The sequence below is a fragment of the Stegostoma tigrinum genome, chromosome 13, assembly GCF_030684315.1.
Source record: "Stegostoma tigrinum isolate sSteTig4 chromosome 13, sSteTig4.hap1, whole genome shotgun sequence".
Lineage (NCBI taxonomy): Eukaryota > Metazoa > Chordata > Chondrichthyes > Orectolobiformes > Stegostomatidae > Stegostoma > Stegostoma tigrinum.
The window spans coordinates 40,061,571-40,081,202 of NC_081366.1; the positions used below are offsets into that span (position 1 = coordinate 40,061,571).

The window sequence follows — 19,632 nt, forward strand, 5'->3', positions numbered from 1 at the left end:
TGGTAAGGTTTGTGATATGCCAGTCGAGTTGAAGCATGGAACTTTTCACAGAAGTATTACTGTTGTACGTGACTGTCCATATTTATTTCTTGCCTACTTAGTCTCGAAGTGATTCTGTCAACTTTCAAGTGCCTGGAAATTGTGATAAAACTTTGTAATGTGCTTTTCAAAAAAAATTGGATTCTGTCAAGTATCACGATTGAGACGTATTACTGTGAACCAGGCAGACAACATTATTGTAAGGAAGAGCTGTAGGCGGAACAACATGTATATGCTTTTACAGGAATACTTAAAACAATAACGATTAGTGGTAGGTGCAGATTGGTTTGGGCAATTGAGGACAGCGAGACTGTTCGACGTTTTTAAACGAACAGAGTCTGACTTGAAAATGTGCATCTTTCTGTATGACTCCCCCGACAGAATAAATTATCATTATCTCCGGAATTGTCTCAAAAATTCAGAAACCCTCACCAACTTGTGGTCGGATCTTCAAAGTGAGCGCATCACGACGCAGTGACAGAGAACACGGTGTGTCGTGTACACTGCCATCTAATAAAGGTCAGAAGTCACAGGACACCAGGTCGTAGTCCCAACAGGCTCATTTGAAATCAGAAGCACTGACCCTTCCTTAAATGACCCGAGAAGAGTTCACTTGACTTTAGACGCCGTGCTTCTAAAGCTTGTGATCTCAAATAAACCTGTTGGACTCTAACCTGGTGACCTTGTCCACCCCAGTCCAACACCGGCACCTCCATATCATCAAATAAACAAACATGCTCTTGAAAAGCAAGATGCAATTCTCTAGGGTACAGGTTTTAACAGCAGGCAGTAAAATGTTAATGTTTGAAATTCTAAACAATGTTTAAAAGTCTGCTGAAAATACGTGAGTATAAATTTTTTTGGATATTATGTTTGCAATGTTGTTTGTTTGTTGCAGGTGGACTGCAGTTATTTATAAATCCTGCAAATGTTTGCAAGTCAGATACTTTTATGTAAAACAGCATCTGTTTAGGATAATCTGGAACATTACACTAGATATTAGAAACGAGCAGTGACAAGAATGGGAGGAGATTATATGCCTAATTACAATTTAGAAGGTTATTTGTTGGATCGGTTGTACTGACTGGGAAGCTGACAAAATGCTGCAACAGTTTTTGCCGGACATGTATATTGATTCAGCTGTCCTAAACTAGCAGAATGAAGAACAAAAGCAGATGTGTACCTAAAGGTGAGATAATAGCAAGTACAAAGATGGAAAGAAGGGGGAAAAAGGCAGAAAGATAGGGGAATTAGAATTGGGTTTCATTGTCACATGTACTCAAGTACAAGAATATGTGAGTACAGTGAAAAGTGTAAAATATTGCCATTCCTGGCACTATCTTAGGTACAAAGGTACCTAGGTACAAAACCTTAGGTACAAAGTATAAAAAAAGAACTGAGGCAAACGTTCGATGCTACAGTTCTTCTTAGAATGAAGCAGAAGAATAAAGAAACAAAGTTAAATATCCTTCTTCAGCCATGGCCCTGCAGATGCTCCATGCTGGGCTTTCCTCACCAGGGCTTGCTCTTTCGCCGACACTGGCACACTTTCTGTGCCATGTTGAACTTTGATGTGAAGGTGCCAGTGTTGGACTGGGGGTGGACAAGGTCAAAAATAACATAATATAATAGTATAGTCCAACAGGTTTATTTGAAAACACAAGCTTTTGGAGTCTCACTCCTTCTAACACCTGAAGAAAGAAGGAGACTCCGAAAGCTTGTGTTTTCAAATAGACCTGTTAGACTATGACTTGGTGATGTGTCATTTTTGACCATGCCGAGCTTGATCTCTCCATTATGCTCGGCTCATTCTCCCCCCACGCTGGATTCATTCTCTCCCCCGTGCTAGACTTGATCTCTCCCTCACACAGGACTTGATTTCTCTCCTGCATTGGTCTCATTCTCTCCTTGCGCTGGACGCGATCTCTCCCCTGTAGTGGACTTATTCAAAGAACAAAGAAAATTACAGCACAGGAACAGGCCCTTCAGCCCTCCAAGCCAGCACCAATCAAGATCCGCTGTCTGACCTGTCATCTATTTTCTAACGGTCTGTGTCCATTTGCTCCCTGCCCATCCATGTACCTGTCCAAATATATCTTAAAAGACGCTAACGTGTCTGCGTATACCACCTCCGCTGGCAACGCGTTCCAGGCACCCACCACACTCTGTGTAAAGAACTTTCCATGCATATCTCCCTTAAACTTTCCTCCTCTCACTTTGAACTCATGACCCCTAGTAATTGAGTCCCCCACTCTGGGAAAAAGCTTTTTGCTATCCACCCTGTCTATACCCCTCATGATTTTGTAGACCTCAGTCAGGTCCCCCCTCAATCTCTGTCTTTCTAATGAAAATACTCCTAATCTACTCAACCTCTCTTCATAGCTAGCACCTTCCATACCCGGCAACATCCTGGTGAACCTTCTCTGCACCCTCTCCAAAGCATCCACATCCTTTTGGTAATGTGGCGACCAGAACTGTACACAGTACTCCAAATGTGGCTGAACCAAAGTCCTATACAACTGCAACATGACCTGCCAACTCTTCTACTCAATACCCTGTCCAATGAAGGAAAGCATGCCATATGCCTTCTTGACCACCCTATTGACCTGCATTGTCACCTTCAGGGAACAATGGAACCTGAACACCCAGATCTCTCTCTTCATCAATTTTCCCTCGGACTTTTCCATTTACTGTATAGTTCACCCTTGAATTTGATCTTCCAAAATGCATCACCTCGCATTTGCCTGGATTGAATTCCATCTGCCATGTATCTGCCCAGCTCTCCAGTCTATCAATATTCTGCTGTAAAATCTCTGACAGTCCCCTTCACTATCTGCTACTCCACCAATCTTAGTGTCATCTGCAAACTTGCTGATCAGACCACCTACACCTTCCTCCAAATCATTTACATATATCATAAACAGCACAGATCCCCATGGAACACCACTGGTCACAGGTCTCCAATTTGAGAAACTCCCTTCTACTACTACTCTCTGTCTCCTGTTTCCTAGCCAGTTTTTTTATCCATCTAGCTAGCACACCCTGGACCCCATGTGACTTCACTTTCTCCATCAGCCTGCCATGGGGAACCTTATCAAATGCCTTACTGAAGTCCATGTATATGACATCTACAGCCTTTCCCTCATCAATCAACTTTGTCACGTCCTCAAAGAATTCTATTAAGCTGGTAAGACATGACCTTCCCTGCACAAAACCATGTTGCCTATCACTGATAAGCCCATTTTCTTCCAAATGGGAATAGATCCTATCCCTCAGAATCTTCTCCAGTAGCTTCCCTACCACTGACGTCAGACTCACCGGTTGATAATTACCTGGATTACCCTGCTGCCCTTCTTAAACAAGGGGACAACATTAGCAAGTCTCCAGTCCTCTGAGACCTCACCCGTGACTAAGGATGCTGAAAAGATATCTGTTAAGGCCCCGGCTATTTCCTCTCTCGCATCCCTCAGTAACCTGGGACAGATCCCATCTGGACCTGGGGACTTGTCCACCTTAATGTCTTTTAGGATACCCAACACTTCCTCCCTCGTTATGCCGACTTGACCTAGAGTAAGCAAACATCTATCCCTAACCTCAACATCTGTCATGTCCCTCTCCTTGGTGAATACCGATGCAAAGTACTCATTAAGAATGTCACCCATTTTCTCTGACTCAGCGCATAACTTTCCTACTTTGTCTTTAAGTGGGCAAATCCTTTCTCCAGTTAACCTCTTGCTCTTTATATATGAATAAAAGGCTTTGGGATTTTCCTTAACCATATTTGCCAGCAATATCTCATGTCCTCTCTTAGCCCTCTTAGTCCCTCGTTTCAGATTCGCTCTACATTCCCGATATTCTTGCGAAGCTTCGTCTGTCTTCAGTCGCCTAGACCTCATGTATGCTTCCTTTTTCCTCTTGGCTAGTCTTACAATTTCACCTGTCATCCATGGTTCCTTAATCTTGCCATTTCTATTCTTCATTTTCACAGGAACATGTCTCTCCTGCACACTAATTAACCTCTCCTTAAAAGCCTCCCACATATCAAATGTGGATTTACCTTCAAACAGTTTCTCCCAATCTACATTCCTCAGATCCTGCTGAATCTTGGCATAGTCGGCCTTCCCCCAGTTTAGTACTCTTCCTTTAGGACCACTCCCATCCTTGTCCATGAGTATTGTAAAACTTGCAGAATTGTCGTCGCTATTTCCAAAGTAGTCCCCCACAGTAATATCAACCACCTGGCCGGGTTCATTCGCCAACACCAGGTCCAGTGTGGCCCCTTCCCGAGTTGGACCACATACATACTGGTCTAGAAAACCCTCCTGGACACACTTTACAAATTCAGCTCCGTCTTGATCCCTAATACTGAGTGCATCCCAATGTTGGGAAAATTAAAATCTCCCATCACCACCACCCTGTTCCTCCTACACCTTTCCATTATCTGTGTACATATTTGAACCTCTATCTCACGCTCGCTGTTGGGAGGCCTGTAGTACAGCCCCAACATTGTTACTGCATCCTTCCTATTTCTGAGTTCTACCCATATTGCCTCACTGCTTGAGTCCTCCATGGGGCCTTCCTTCAGTGCGCTGTGATATTGTCTTTGACCATTACTGCAACTCCTCCACCCCTTTTACCTCCCTCTCTATCCCACCTGAAGCATCGATTTCCTGGGACAACTAGTTGCCAATCATGCCCTTCCCTCAACCAAGTCTCAGTAATAGCAATAACATCATACTTCCAGGTACCGATCCAAGCCCTAAGCTCATCTGCCTTATCTAGTACACTTCTCGCATTAAAACAAATGCACCTCAGACCACCTGTCCCTTTGTGTTCATCATCTGCTCCCCGACTACTATTCCCTTTAGTCACACTGACTCCATTATCTAGTTCCCTGCAGGCTTTCATTCCTACCTCTTTTCTGTCCAATATTTGGTTCCCATCCCCCTGCCACATTAGTTTAAACCCTCCCCCACAGCATTAGCAAAAGCACCCCCAAGGACATTGGTTCCAGTCCGGCTCAGGTGTAGACTGTTCAATTTGTAATATTCCTACCTTCCCCACGATGGACTTGTTCTCTCCCACACACACCGGACACAATCTCCATGTTGCCAGCTTACCACTGCCCCTCAGCGTCCCAACTCGGCTTGCCAGCTGCCTTGCCGCCAACTGCTCTAGACCTCTACAAAGCAACCATGCTACTGAGTGGTAGAGTTACACCTGGCTGCCAGACGTTTCGTCACCAAACATCAAAGTCCTGTTCTGGGTCTCAGCTGCTGCCACACTCTGGACCCTGATCTCTCACCAGAAAGTAAGTAGAGAAAAACAAACTAAACAAAATAAAAAGCACTAAGAAAAGAAGATAAAAAGAAAAATGGATGGAATGGACGAGCCCTCGCCTCAGAGCCTGGATGCTACCTACTGCACTGTTATTATCTTGAAATATCAAAAGAGGCGATAACACACACTTGGTAAGGTGTGATGCCTGTCAATCTTAGACAATAGACAATAGATAATAAACAATAGGTGCAGGAGTAGGCCATTCAGCCCTTCAAGCCAGCACCACCATTCATTATGATCATGGCTGATCATCCACAATCAGTATCCTGTTCCTGCCTTATCCCCATAACCCTTGATTCCATAATCTTTTAGTAATCCTTATTCAAAAAAGTAGAGGTGACTGGACATCGCTACTATTAAAAATTCTAACTTAATTTGGATAACAGTTGATTTCTGAAGTATCTAATCAGATATAAAAATATAGCATAATTGCATTTCGAATCTGTACTGGAAATATTTAACAACTTTATCATTTGAGAAAGTTTATATTCCATTTGCAAGTTCAAACCTAAAAACAGCTAGCACGTATAGGGGCAACCTAAATCACAAATATTCAATCTTGGTAGTTGCTATTTGGCAGGTTAAGTATTGTTTATTTCTAGAATGAATTTTGTCCTTAGCCAGGGGAATAATGTTGTGGAGCTGCCACTGTTGGACTGGGTTGAACAAGGTCAGAAGTCACACAACACCAGGCTATAGTCCAACAGGTTTATTTGAAGACACAAGCTTTCAGAGTGCTGCCCCTTCATTAGGTGAAGCGAAGACAAGCATACAGGCTCAGAATTTATAGGCAGAGAGATCAAAAGATCATACAAATAATGGTGTGAGTGGAGTGTCGATAGGCTGAATAATAAGTCTCTGCGGGTCATCAAAAGTATTAGATGGTGTGAGTAAAGTGTCAACAGCCGGATAATAAGTGAAAGGGATGACTTATGATCTTATTTGAGGCAGAGAGATAATTACAAAAGATTAAAAATAAGGCGGTGCTGGAGACAAACCAAATGGCTGGAATAACATGATAGGCAAAAGAGTTGCATGCCAAGGGTCCAACCAAAGTAACAAGTAACACAAAGCTGCACGAACAAATTAAGGTAGAGGGATCAGAACAAGTTATAAAGATGATGGTGTCAAAACAGGACAATAAGGAAGATTTTACAGATACAGGACAATGTCGTGGGATTACATGTAGAGTGGCACGAACCCAAGATCATGGTTGAGGCTATCTTCATGAGTACAGAACTTGGGTATCAGTTTCTACTTGGCAATTCTGTGTTGCTGTGTATCTTGAAGGCTTCGTTGGAGTCAGTAATGTGAGCTGATACTTCAGGACTGCTGCTAATATTACAAATTCACAGGGTTAGGTCTAATTTGCAGCATAAAAATGTATCGCATTGCAATAACATATCTACATTAATTTCAAGAGAATCTCTCTACCAGTAAAGGCTAATCAAATTTGAGTAGTATCAGAAATTAATCTAAACAATAAAAAGATACTGGAAATCTGAAGCAAAACTAGAAATAGCTGTAGAAATTTGGTAGGTCTGGCAGCATCTTGAAGGGAAAGCAGAATTAATGTTTCAGATCCAGTGATCGTTCTTAAGAACAGAACATGGCCAGGAAAAGGTTTGTCTGTATGTTAATGATGGCACGGGAAGGAGTGAACGATAGTTAGAATTGGAGCCCAGAAGGAATCAGCAGCAGTGCGACAGACATAACAATGAATAATGGTGAGCTGGGGAGAAAGAACCGCTGCTGATGGGGTCCGCGAGTGAGTGAAAACAGGTTGGCTGAGGTGAAAGAAGCTCATGTGAATGACAAGCCTGCTGTGTGGGGTTGGGCGAAGGATGTGGAAGAAGCTGCTCAGGCCCTGACTTTATTGAACTTGATATTGAATCCTGAAGGCTGCAGGGTCCTCAAGTGGAAAATGAGATGTTGTTCTTCCAGCTTGCTGGGAGCTTTGCTGGAGAACTGCAGCAAACCCGAGACAGAAATGTTGGCCAGGGAACACAGTGGTGTGTTGAAATGACAGCTACTTGGAAGCTCAAGGTCATTTTTACTGACAGAATGTAAGTGTCCCACAAAGCATTTGCCCAGTCTCTATTTCACCTCCACAATGTAGAGAAGACCGTATTGCGAGCAACAACTACAGTAGGTTAGATTAATTGAAGTACAGCTAAATCGCTACTTCACCTGGAAGGTGTGTACGGAGCCTTGAATAGTGAGGACAGAGGAAGTAAACAGGTGTTACACCATCTACAGGTGCAGCGGAAGGCGTCAGGAGCTCGTGGGGGCTGTTGGGAATGAAGGAGGAGTGAACCAAAGTTGACTCCTGGAGGGAACATTCCCTGTGGGATGCTGACAAGGGAGGAGAGGGAAATATATGTCCAGAAGCGGCATCCCACTGAAGGTGGTGGAAATAACAGCTTACCATCCTTTAGATGTGGATGTTGGTAAGCTGCTGTAGGAGGAAAGGGAAGGGGTAAGGACAGAAATGCAGGAAATTGATTGGATACGGCTGAGGGCCCTGTCAACCAACGTGGTGGGGAATCCTCAGTTACGGAAGAAGGAACGCCTATGTTCATGTTGTATGCCAGTTCAACACATGAACATGTTTCCTGGCCAATATATCTGCCTCAGGCTCGCTGCAGTGCTTCAGTGAAGCTCAGTGTAAACTGCAAGCACAATGTCTCATTTTCTCATTGGAGACTGTAGTGTTTAGGATTCAATATTCAGTTCAATAGTTCTCCTGAGCAACTTCTCCCTTGTTTTTTTACCCACCACACAGCAAGCTTTGTCATCACATGGGCTGCTTTCATGTCAGCCAACTCATGGCCCTGTTAAGCAGCTTTTGTTTCTTCCCATCTCACCATTATCCATACCGTTGTCTGCCCCACTACTGTTGTCCCTCGCTGAGCTCATCTTCACCCATTACTCACTCCTACCCTTTACTCCCAACCCATTTTCAGCATATATAATAACCTTTACCCCGCTACAACCAGGGCTGAAGAAGGGTCACTGGATCCAAAACATTGACTCTGCTTTTTTTTCCAGAGGTGCTGTCAGACCATTTTCCCCAGCTATGTCTGGTTCTTCTTCATAAATCCATCTTAACTGAATGAATGGGTAATATCATCATTAGTAACAGGCAATTTAATTCTGCAGAGGTAGTAGGAACTGCAGATGCTGGAGAATCTGAGATAACAAGGTGTAGAGCCGGATGAACACGGCAGGCCAAGCTGCATCAGAGGAGCAGGAAGGCTGGCGTTTTTGACCTAGACCCTTCTTCAGAAATGCTAATGTACCTGGTTTGCTTCCGGACGTGGTCGAGCAGTTTCAAGGCCGAAGAGATTACGTGAAAGTTGCAGTGGGGGAGAGATCCACTGAGTTTTTTCCGGAGGGAGGGGGGTAACTTCTTCACGGTAGGCATCCTTAGAAGAAGCTTCACAGTGGGGTTAAAATTATTTCAGAGACTGTAGGAACTGCAGATGCTGGAGATTCTGAGAAAAGAAGGTGTAGAGCTGGATGAACACAGCAGGCCAAGCGGCATCAGAGGAGCAGGAAGGCTGACGTTTTGGGTCTAGACCCTTCTTCAGAAATTCTGAATACCCTTTCTGAAGAAGAGTCTAGGCCCGAAACATCAGCCTTCCTGGTCCTCTGAGGCCGCTTGGCCTGCTGTGTTCATCCAGCTCTACACCTTGTTATCTCAGTTTCATTCTGCAGACTTGCACATATTAGGATCACATTTCTGAATTTCTATGTATCTTCATTTTGGACGTCAGCAGAAAGAGACTTTCCTGATATCAGTCTATGATGGATATAAAGATTAAGTCCAAGAGAAAGGTTGCATTTTGCATGCCAGGGAATTCATCATAACGTTATTCTTTAAGAAATGTTTTGGACAATACTACTATTATAGATCTTGCATTGTCAATGGTTCCATTAGACTTTAATTTTCTAATGAGACCCCGTACTCACAAATGGAGCTATTGACTTTTTCCTTAGCTGCAGCCCTATGTATGATACAATTTACATAGCCATAAAATTGTGTTGAATATATGCTTAGTGCCACAGAATAGTGCTGATGACAAGAAGAGGGATGTTAATTGGGAGGCAGCAATTTACTCTTGCTATATTGGTAGATTGTAAGTACTGAAGATAGTGATACAGTGCAGTACAGTAAACAGTCAGACATCATGTACTGTAGTTCGACAATAACATGACAACATAGCCACACATCTTTGTTTGCTAATCTCGCAAGTGATGGAAAGTCAGTTATGTAATAGTTGTTACCAATTTAACCACTGTTGCAACTTTGGTGTGGTTTGAAACTATGCAGGTGAATGAAGATAGCAAAATCTATTTGTACTTACACATTAGTGAATGGTAAAAGCGATGATAGAAGTACAGTTACAAATCCTGTACCAATAATCATCATAACAAAGAGTGGGGCTGGATGAACACAGCAGGCCAAGCAGCATCTTCGGAGCACAAAAGCTGATGTTTCGGGCCTCGACCCTTCATCAGAAAAGGAGAGGATTCAGAAATAAATAGAGAGAGAGGGGGAGGCAGACTGAAGGTGGATAGAGGAGAAGATGGGTGGAGAGGAGAGTACGAGTGGGGAGGTAGGGAGGGGATAGGTCAGTCCGGGGAGGACTTACAGGTCAAGGGGGCGGGATGAGGTTAGTAGGTAGGAAATGGAGGTGCGGCTTCAGGTGGGAGGAGGGGAGAGGTGAGAGGAAGAACAGGTTAGGCAGGTGGGGAGAAGCTGGTCTGGTTTTGGGATGCAGTGGGGGGGAGGGGAGATTTTGAAGCTGGTGAAATCCACATTGATACCGTTGGGCTGCAGGGTTCCCAAGCGGAATATGAATTGCTGTTCCTGCAACCTACGTGTGGCATCATTGTGGCACTGCAGGTGGCCCAGGATGGACATGTTGTCTAAGGAATGGGAGGGGGAGTTGAAATGGTTTGAGACTGGGAGGTGCAATTGTTTATAGCGAACCGAGCGGAGGTGTTCTGCAAAGCGGTCCCCAAGCCTCCACTTGGTTTCCTCAATGTAGAGGAAGCCACACCGTGTACAGCGGATGCAGTGTACCACATTGGCAGATGTGCAGGTGAACATCTGCTTGATGTGGAAAGTCATCCTGGGGCCTGGGATGGGCGTGAGGGAAATGGTGTGGGGGCAGGTGTAGCACTTCCTGCGGTTTCAGGGGGAAGTGCCGGGTGTGGTGGGGTTGGAAGGGAGTGTGGAAGGGACAAGGGAGTCCCGGAGAGAGTGGTCTCTCTGGAAGGCAGATAAAGGTGGGGTGGGAAAAATGTCTTTAGTGGTGGGGTCAGATTGTAGATGGTGGAAGTGTCGGAGGATGATGCGTTGTATCCGGAGGTTGGTGGGGTGGTATGTGAGAACGAGGGGAATTCACTTTTGGCGGTTACTGTGGGGGCGGGGTGTGAGGGATGAGTTGCGGGAAATGCGGGAGACATGGTCGAGGGCGTTCTTGACCACTGTGGGGGGGAAGTTGCAGCCCTTGAAGGACGAGGACATCTGGGATGTGCGGTAGTGGAATGTCTCATCCTGGGAGCAGATGTGGCAGAGGCGGGGGAATTGGGAATAGGGGATGGAATTTTTGCAGGAAGGTGGGTGGGAGGAGGTGTATTCTAGGTAGCTGTGGGAGTCGGTGGGCTTGAAATGAACATTGGTTTCTAGGTGGTTGCCTGAGATGGAGACAGAGAGGTCCAGGAAGGTGAGGGATGTGTTGGAGATGGTCCAGGTGAACTTGAGTTTGGGGTGGCAACTGCACCTCCCAGTCACGAACCATTTCAACTCCCCCTCCCATTCCTTAGATGACATGCTAATGCTGGGCCTCCTGCAGTGCCACAATGATGCCACCTGAAGGTTGCAACTCATATTCCGCTTGGGAACCCTGCAGCCCAATGGTATCAATGTGGATTTCACCAGCTTCAAAATCTCCCCTCCTCCCACTGCATCCCAAAACCAGACCAGCTTGTACCCGTCTGCCTAACTTGTTCTTCCTCTCACCTATCCCCTCCTCCCACCTCAAGCCACACTTCCATTTCCTACCTACTAACCTCATCCCGCCCCCTTGACTTATAAGTCCTCCCCGGACTGACCTATCCCTCCCTACCTCCCCACTCATACTCTCCAGTCCACCTATCTTCTCCTCTATCCACCTTCAGTCCGCCTCCCCCTCTCTCCCTATTTATTTCTGAATCTTCTCCCCATCCCCTTTTTTCTGATGAAGGGTCTTGCCCCAAATGTCAGCTTTTGTGCTCCGAAGATGCTGCTTGGCCTGCTGTGTTCATCCAGCCCCACACTTTGTTATCTTGGATCCCCCAGCACCTGCAATTCCCATTATCTCCGATAATCGTCAGCTTCCTTGAATCCATGAAAACTGATGGACATGCAGGAACAATCTAATGTGGATGTTGAGTGTCTTTTTGTGATGTACATTTGAAGATGGGTAAGGAGGCAATTGGTTGAGAGACAGGCTCTTCCACAGGTTCTGTCATCCATGGAGCTACCTATAGTGATTGTAACAAGTTCAGCCAGGTGGACCTCATAGAGTATAGAGATTGGGGTCCTTCAGGGTCACCCTGACTGACGGATAAAAAGAGGACAGTCAGACATTCTGACACTCTGAGAGCTGGCTCTGAGGGAGCTGGACCAGTGTCAAGGACTCTCCACATGTAAATAAACGGTGACTTGTTCACGCGATACTCACCTCTGTGGAGTTACTTCAATTTATTTCATCCAAATTGAATATTATTTTGTCAAGGGGCTTATATAAAAGTAAGTTTTAGTGATGTAATATTTTGTAATGAATTGAAATTTCGCTAGAAAATTGTGCTGTGATAGAGAGGATATTGTGCCCTCATCAATTAGCACAGTACCTCAAAGTACAAGAAATGACAACAGCCAGAGAAAACATTTTTCCTTCATATGGCCTACAATCATTGTTAAAATTCTCTGCCTGTGACACTTCCTGTGCCTCCACATTTACATATTATACAAAAAAGCTGTATTGTGGATTGAAAAAAGGAAAGAATGCCTTTCGGAAAACTAAAGTTGTTAATCCCTGAAAATAGTAAATCACGGTGCCAATGGATTTAAGAATGTAACAAACTATTGTAAACTAAAACAATTCGGTCAAATCCACTTAAATGTGTTTACCTATTTTTTTTAAAAATGCACACTGTTTTCCTCCTACGTTTTCTTATTTGTGTTCTAATTAAAGAATCCTGTTTATGCTTTGGAACATAATTCTGTGCTAAACATAATAGCCCATTGAAAATTTAAAGACTCTAGCCCATGTAATTGCAATAAATTTGTACTAACGGCTGACTGACTTTTATTTCAAGAGAAATTGGACTGTGTTTGAGGAATGTTTGCTGAGAGTACATTAATTCATATGTAGTGTTCTGTCAGAGAGGAGGAGAGAATTAAAACGTACGTGATACCAGATATCTGTTCTAAAATATATGGGCCCTATAATTATCTGTGATGCCAATAATGCAAGATAATAAGTTTGCTCATCTTACTATGACTGTTTGGTTACAGACAGATGATAACAATGCATCTTGAAGTCAATCCTGGAGGTAGAATAAAATCGAAAAGAAAAATCCTCCTCCTCCTTAGAGAGGATGATACTGAATTCTAGATATTAGGTCATAGAAGCCCTACAGTATGGAAAGAGGCCATTTGGCCCATCGAGTCAGCACCAGCACTCTGAATCCCACCCAGTCTCCACATTTGGAGCGGCACGGTGGCTCAGTGGTTACCACTGCTGCCTCACAGTGCCAGGGCCCCGGGTTCAATTCAAGCATCGGGCGACTGTCTGTGTGGAATTTGCACATTCTCCCCGTGTCTATGTGGGTTTCCTCCAGTTTCCTTCCACAGTCCAAAGATGTGCAGGCTTGGTGGATTGGCCATGCTAAAATTGCCCATAGTGTTCAGGGATGTGTCCATTAGGTGAGTTATATGAGGAAAGGTCTGGGTGGGATCCTCTGAGGGTCAGTATGGATTTGTTGGGCCAAAGGGCCTGTTTCCACACTGTAGCAGTTCTACGGATTTACCATTGCCAATCCACCTAACCTGCACATCATTTGACTGTGGGAAGAAATTGGAAAATCCAATGGCAATCCACACAGAAGAATCATCTAGAATTGAAATGTTAGCTTACTTTCTCTCCATGGATACCGCCTGATCCACTAAAATCTCCAGCAGATTTTGTTTTCAGTACTGACACAGGACAAACATACAAACTCCACATAGTCACCTCAGGTTGCAATCAAACCAATGTCCCTGGAGGTGTGAGGCAGCAGTGCTAACCACTGAGTCAACGTGCTGCCCTGCAGCACACACTTTAAATTGCACTGGTTGACTTTTTGAAGTGCAATACTTTAATTTTCATCCTGTTTAGTGATGTTTGTCTTTTCCCAAAATCTCAAGGGCTTTCAGCTGAAGTAATGAAGGCGAAATTAAAATGTGTTATTTTGGGAAAAGGTGGGGTCATAGTCTAGTTTTAGCAACAATGAAAGCTAAAGATGTAGAGAGAAAGAATGCTGTATTGTGTAAACATGAAAAAAGCAAAAAAATGGACATATGATGCAATAGTGAAAGAAAATAAATGCACATACTGGAAATAAATACAATCTTTCTAGAGATAGGTTTATTGTTTAAAAAAAAATCATTTTCATAGTACTATTGGAGAAGGAAAACACGCTGAATTTCATCAGTGCTTTCAGTCTAAGCAATGCTGTGTTCCTGAGTGTTTTTTTTTAAAAGCAAAGCTTGTATAATTTGACATTCACTTCCTCTTGGCAATTTTGATGGAATAAGTAAAAACCTCAAAACCCTCTTTTACTGATAATCAGAAACGGTGTTTGGGACTTAACATTGGAGTTCAAATAATTGGACAAGCCCAGAAGAGCTGGTGGAACAGTGAAATACACTTGGGAGGGAGTTATTCTTGGATTACTTAACATTGGCTTCCGATCTCATTAAGTTTCACAGCATTAGGTCAAACATAGGCAAGGAAACCTCCTGCTGATTATCACATATTGTCTTCCCTTGGCTGATGTATCAGTATTCCGTCATGTTGAACAAAACTTGGAGGAAACGTGAAGGGTGGCAAAGGCAGAGAGTGTAATCTGGTTGGGGCGATTTCAATGTCTACCACCGGAAATAGTTTGGCAGCAGCACTACTGAGCAATCTGGCTGAGTCCTAAATGGGATTGCTGCTAGACTGGGTCTGCAGCCAACACACTAGCAAAACTGAAGTGAATGGGAATGAGGGGAAAGACTGGTTAAAGTTATACCTGGCACAACTTCACAATGTCTCTGCAGGAGCTCTTCAGGGCACTATATAAGGCCTAACCACTTACAGGAGCTTCAGTAATGAGCTTCCTTCCATCTTAAGGTCAGAAGAGAGGATATTTGTCGATGATTGCACTATGTTTAGCGGTATTTGCAATGACAATGTCCAGATTTGGGCGTAAAAATGGCAAATAACATTTGCATTACACAATGCCCTTTGACATTCAGTGGTGATACCATCACTGAATCCCTCATTTTCAGCATTACCATTGACCAGAAACCGAACTGGACTTGCCACATAAATACAGTGGCTACAAGAAGCTAGGAATACTGCAATGAGTAACTCACTCCTGACTCGCCAAAGCCTGTTCATCATCTACAAGGCACAAGTAAGAAGTGTGATGGAATATTCGCCACTTGCCTGGATTGGTGCAGCCCCAACAACACCCAGGGAAGCTAAACACCAACCAGGATTTAACAGCCCACTTGATTGACACTATAACTACAAAAATTCCTTCCCTACACTGCCGACATTCAGTAGCACCATCTAAAATTTGTACTGCAGAAATTCGCAAAAGATCCTTAAACACTTTCCAAACCCACAACGACTAGAAGGATGAGGGCAGAGGATACATAGGTACACCACCGCCCAGTAATTTGCCCTTCAAGCCACTCACCATCCTAACTTAGAAATTTATCACAGTTCTTTCACTGTTGCTGGGTCAAAATCCTGAAATTCTTTCCCTGATGGCAATGTTGGTCTATCTACAGTACTTGGACTGCAGCAGTTTAGGAAGGCAGCTCATTATTACCTTCCCAAGGGTTACTAGTGACAGCCAATAAATGCTGGCCAACCGAGCAATGTCCATGTAACACAAGTGATTAAATAAATTACAATCAAGGCTGGGAAATTCTTAATCATTTCCTTTATTACGTTGATCCTTTGGTGACTTTATATTCTGGTTCTTAAACATTTCTAAAAGGAGACAAGAGTTTGAAACTTTTTAATCTGGCCTTTGTCAGGACCAGGTCACAAGAAACAGACTGCCAAAGTGATACCAATTTATACAGCGTTAGAAGGGGGTGTTGATTTGTTGGGCCGTTATTGGCATGGAGATCCAGCATTAATACGTAACTGTTAATCTTAGCTCTCAGACCAGGCAGGTAGACTCTGATATCAATGTGGATTTCACAAGCTTCAAAATCTCCCCTCCCCCCACTGCATCACAAAACCAGCTCATCTTTTCCCTGCCTCCCTAACCTGTTCTTCCTCTCACCTATCCCCTCCTCCCACCTCTAGCCACACCTCCATTTCCTACCTACTAACCTGATCCTGCCCCCTCGACCTGTCCGTCCTCCCCAGACTGACCTATCCCCTCCCTACCTCCCCACCTATTCTCTCCTCTCCACCTATCTTCTTTTCTCTCCATCTTCAGTCCGCCTTCCCCTCTCTCCCTATTTATTCCAGAACCCTCTCCCCATCCCCCTCTCTGATGAAGGGTCTAGGCCCAAAACGTCAGCTTTTGTGCTCCTAAGATGCTGCCTGGCCTGCTGTGTTCATCCTGCTCCACATTTTATTATCTCAGATTCTCCAGCATCTGCAGTTCCCATTATCTCTAGACTCCGATTGGTGAAGTTGTTACCTTGGGATTGAAGCAGAGTTTGTCAGTCTCCATGATGACTTCTTTCTTGGAAAAGGTGCAATGTACATATGAATTCATTTTGCTACATAAAACAGGGTTCTTTGTAATTTGAGATAACAAGGCGTAGAGTTGGATGAACACAGCAGGCCAAGCAGCATCAGAGGAGCAGAAAGGCTGATATTTCGGCCCTAGACCTTTTTGTAAACGTGAGCCTGACTGACATTCTTTATTTGTTTCCATTATAGTTCCTAGTACAGTCCAAAATGACAGCAGCTTCCTGTTAGTGGAGAAAACCCTTGCCAATGCACATGTTGGGACTCCTGTGGTTCCATGCACTACAAGATCACATTTAATGGCCACAGCATGAATAGAACCACGATCACTGTATAAGCTTGTTGCTGCGATAAGGTACATCAAAGGTAGTCTGTCTCACAATTGCTACGCTGACCAAATCATTGGGGCGGCACGGTGGCTCAGTGGTTAGCACTGCAGCCTCACAGCACCAGGGACCTGGGTTCGATTCCAGCCTTGGGCAATTGTCTGTGTGGAGTTTGCATATTCTGCCCGTGTCTGCGTGGGTTTCCTCCGGGTGCTCCGGTTTCCTCCCACAGTCTAAAGATGTGCAGGCTAGGTGGATTGGCCATGCTAAATTGCCCGTAGTGTTCAGGGGTGTGTGGGTTATGGGGGGATGGGTCTGGGTGGGATGTTCCAAAGGACAGTGTGGACTTGTTGAGCCGAAGGGCCTGTTTCCACACTGTAGGGAATCTAATCTCTCACTGTATATTGCAAAAACTCATGAAAGAGCCTATGTTTACCACTTTTGGCATTAAACGGTACTCAGTTTGCCTCACCTTATCCTGGAAGAGGAAGGTATCTCAAAAATCTTAAGAACAGGTGAAGCTAGCTGTCTTACATTGCTACTTTGCAATAAACCCATGAATGGTTTTCTCCATTAACAGGATGCTACAGTCAAACTTACAAGATGCTTCACCTATCACACAAATGAGCATTGTGATATGAGTTGTTACATTGATGTTTTGGCAGAGTTTGAAGGTATATATATTAATATGCAATACCCTGTTTTATTTAGGTAAAAGGAATTTAGATATGTTGCATCTTTTTCATTGAAAGCAAAATGGATCCATAGAGATTGACATCCCCTGCTCTGTTCTCATGGCAATAGTTACAAGAATTGGAATCTTCCTGTCTGATCAAAATAGCTAAGAATGATAGTTAAAAGTTTCTGTTGTGTCTGTGTGCCAAAGATGATCCAACAAACCAGCAGCCTCTCTGAATGCTCTATAAATTGGTCCTCCTTTTTGAAGACCATTTTTACATCCTATTCTTGATGAATGCAGGATGAAAAGCTTTGATTTTTAGTGTCCTCCTAGCAATGTCTGGTACTACCGAGCAATCATTCCTGGTCTTAACTCTTACAAAAACCTATTCTTCACATCTGCAGTTAATGTTTTTATCTCCTCTTAAAATCAACAAAACAAGTGGTTTGGATGCTTGGGAAAGACAGACGTGGGTGTGTAGGTAATGGGAGAGGTTGGAGGCAATGAACAGGTGCATTGTGAAACTTGAGCACAATCAAGGTACAGCCCCATAATACACAGCAAAGAAATCAAATGTTTCAGAGGAAGAAGTTAATTTTGTGAGGATTGAAGGTCTACAAAGCATTAATCCTAATACTAGCTACTATTGTTCTGTGATAAACTGTATAACATCTATTCAGCATGTATTCGTTTCACAAATGAAATAATGTTATCTTTATTCTTTAAAGACAATTTAAATAAAGAAAAATGGTGTCTATTAGATGTGGAGTTTATTCTACAATCCCATAAAACTGAAGTATAAATAACAGAATAGTAGATTCAGTAACTATTAATAATGAACTGATCCATTATAGTAATATCCTATAAACACAGCCCTTGGCAACAATGGAAAATCAGTCACAGAATACTCACATGCGGTTCTCCAATCCAGAAGGAAAAATGCATAAAGAGAAAATTCAAAGACACTAGCAGCCAGGAGACATTTTCTGAAGCTTCCAACACTGTTGAGTCCCCAATAGCTTCTGATGCTACCCACAAACCTGGAACTGTGAGAGCTAGTCAGACCCATTCAGGCTGCATTAAAAAACACCCAAGGCCTTCCAAGCTGTTTAATCAAGTCGTCTTCAGTAGCCAGCTTTAAACCTCTTGTTCAATTTCTTTCTTATAAGAAACCAGGACAAAATAACCTCGTAAAGTTACAACATCATCATAACCTTGATTATGAATTCCATATTATTTAAAATTCAACAGCCCATTAAGAGTAAAGGACTGAGCCTTCCTAAAATATATAATTAGTGGATTAATTTATGTGACTCAAATTTTAAAGCCTTATGAAGTAAAATATTGCATAGAGTTACAGAGACTGTATGACACAGAAATAGATTATTTGGCTCAACTCATTCATGCTTCTCTGCCATCTTCCACTGAATTCTATCAGCATAAACAGTTATTCTCTTCTCCTCCCTAGGTTTATCTCCCCAGCCTTAAATTTTTCTATTCTACTCACCTTAATCACAACCTGTAACAACCAGTTTCTCATTCTGAACATATTCTGTAAAGGAGCTACTCCTGTGTTCAATATTTGATTTCCTGGTATAAGAAGACAGGCATGAACAATGTTATTGAGCTGAAAACAGGATGTCTTTGAGATGAAGATGGTGTGGGTTCAAAACTTAGCTCAAGGTTGAACGTAATATCAATCTTACAAACAGCTTGATTCAACATGACATTGTGCTGGTGGTAGATGTGGCTGTGTGGGTTGAGAGTGGGGGAAGTGATGTGAAAGGTGATTATAGAATGGAAGAATCTTACAATACAGAAGAGTGTCATTTGGCCTGTCATGCCTAGCCTGTCTGTTTGAAGTGTTGTTCAATTTAGACCCATGCCTCGGTATTTTCCACCAAAATCTTGGAAGTTTATCCTGTTCAAATACATGTTTTGAAAATTCCATTGGAATCTGGTTACACTACTGTTTTGGAAAACTTTTTTAAAATGTTAGCAGCTTTGATAATGGAAAAATTTTCCTGACTCCCTCCTCCAAAGGTCATGTCTTTTTTTTTGACCCATATGACCCACTATCACTAGTATCCTTACATACAGGTGAGGAAGGACACCCCTTTGATTGGGACAACATATCCATCCTAGGACAAGCCAAACAGAGACACGCACGAGAATTCCTAGAAGCATGACATTCCAACTGGAACTCCATCAACAAACACAT

At 43.3% G+C, this 19,632-nt stretch overlaps 1 long non-coding RNA gene across 1 annotated transcript in view; it reads left to right on the forward strand.

Annotated features, from left to right (window-relative positions):
* Positions 1–19,632, forward strand: part of LOC125458119 (uncharacterized) — a 54,435-nt gene that overhangs the window by 238 nt on the left and 34,565 nt on the right. The window lies entirely within an intron of this gene.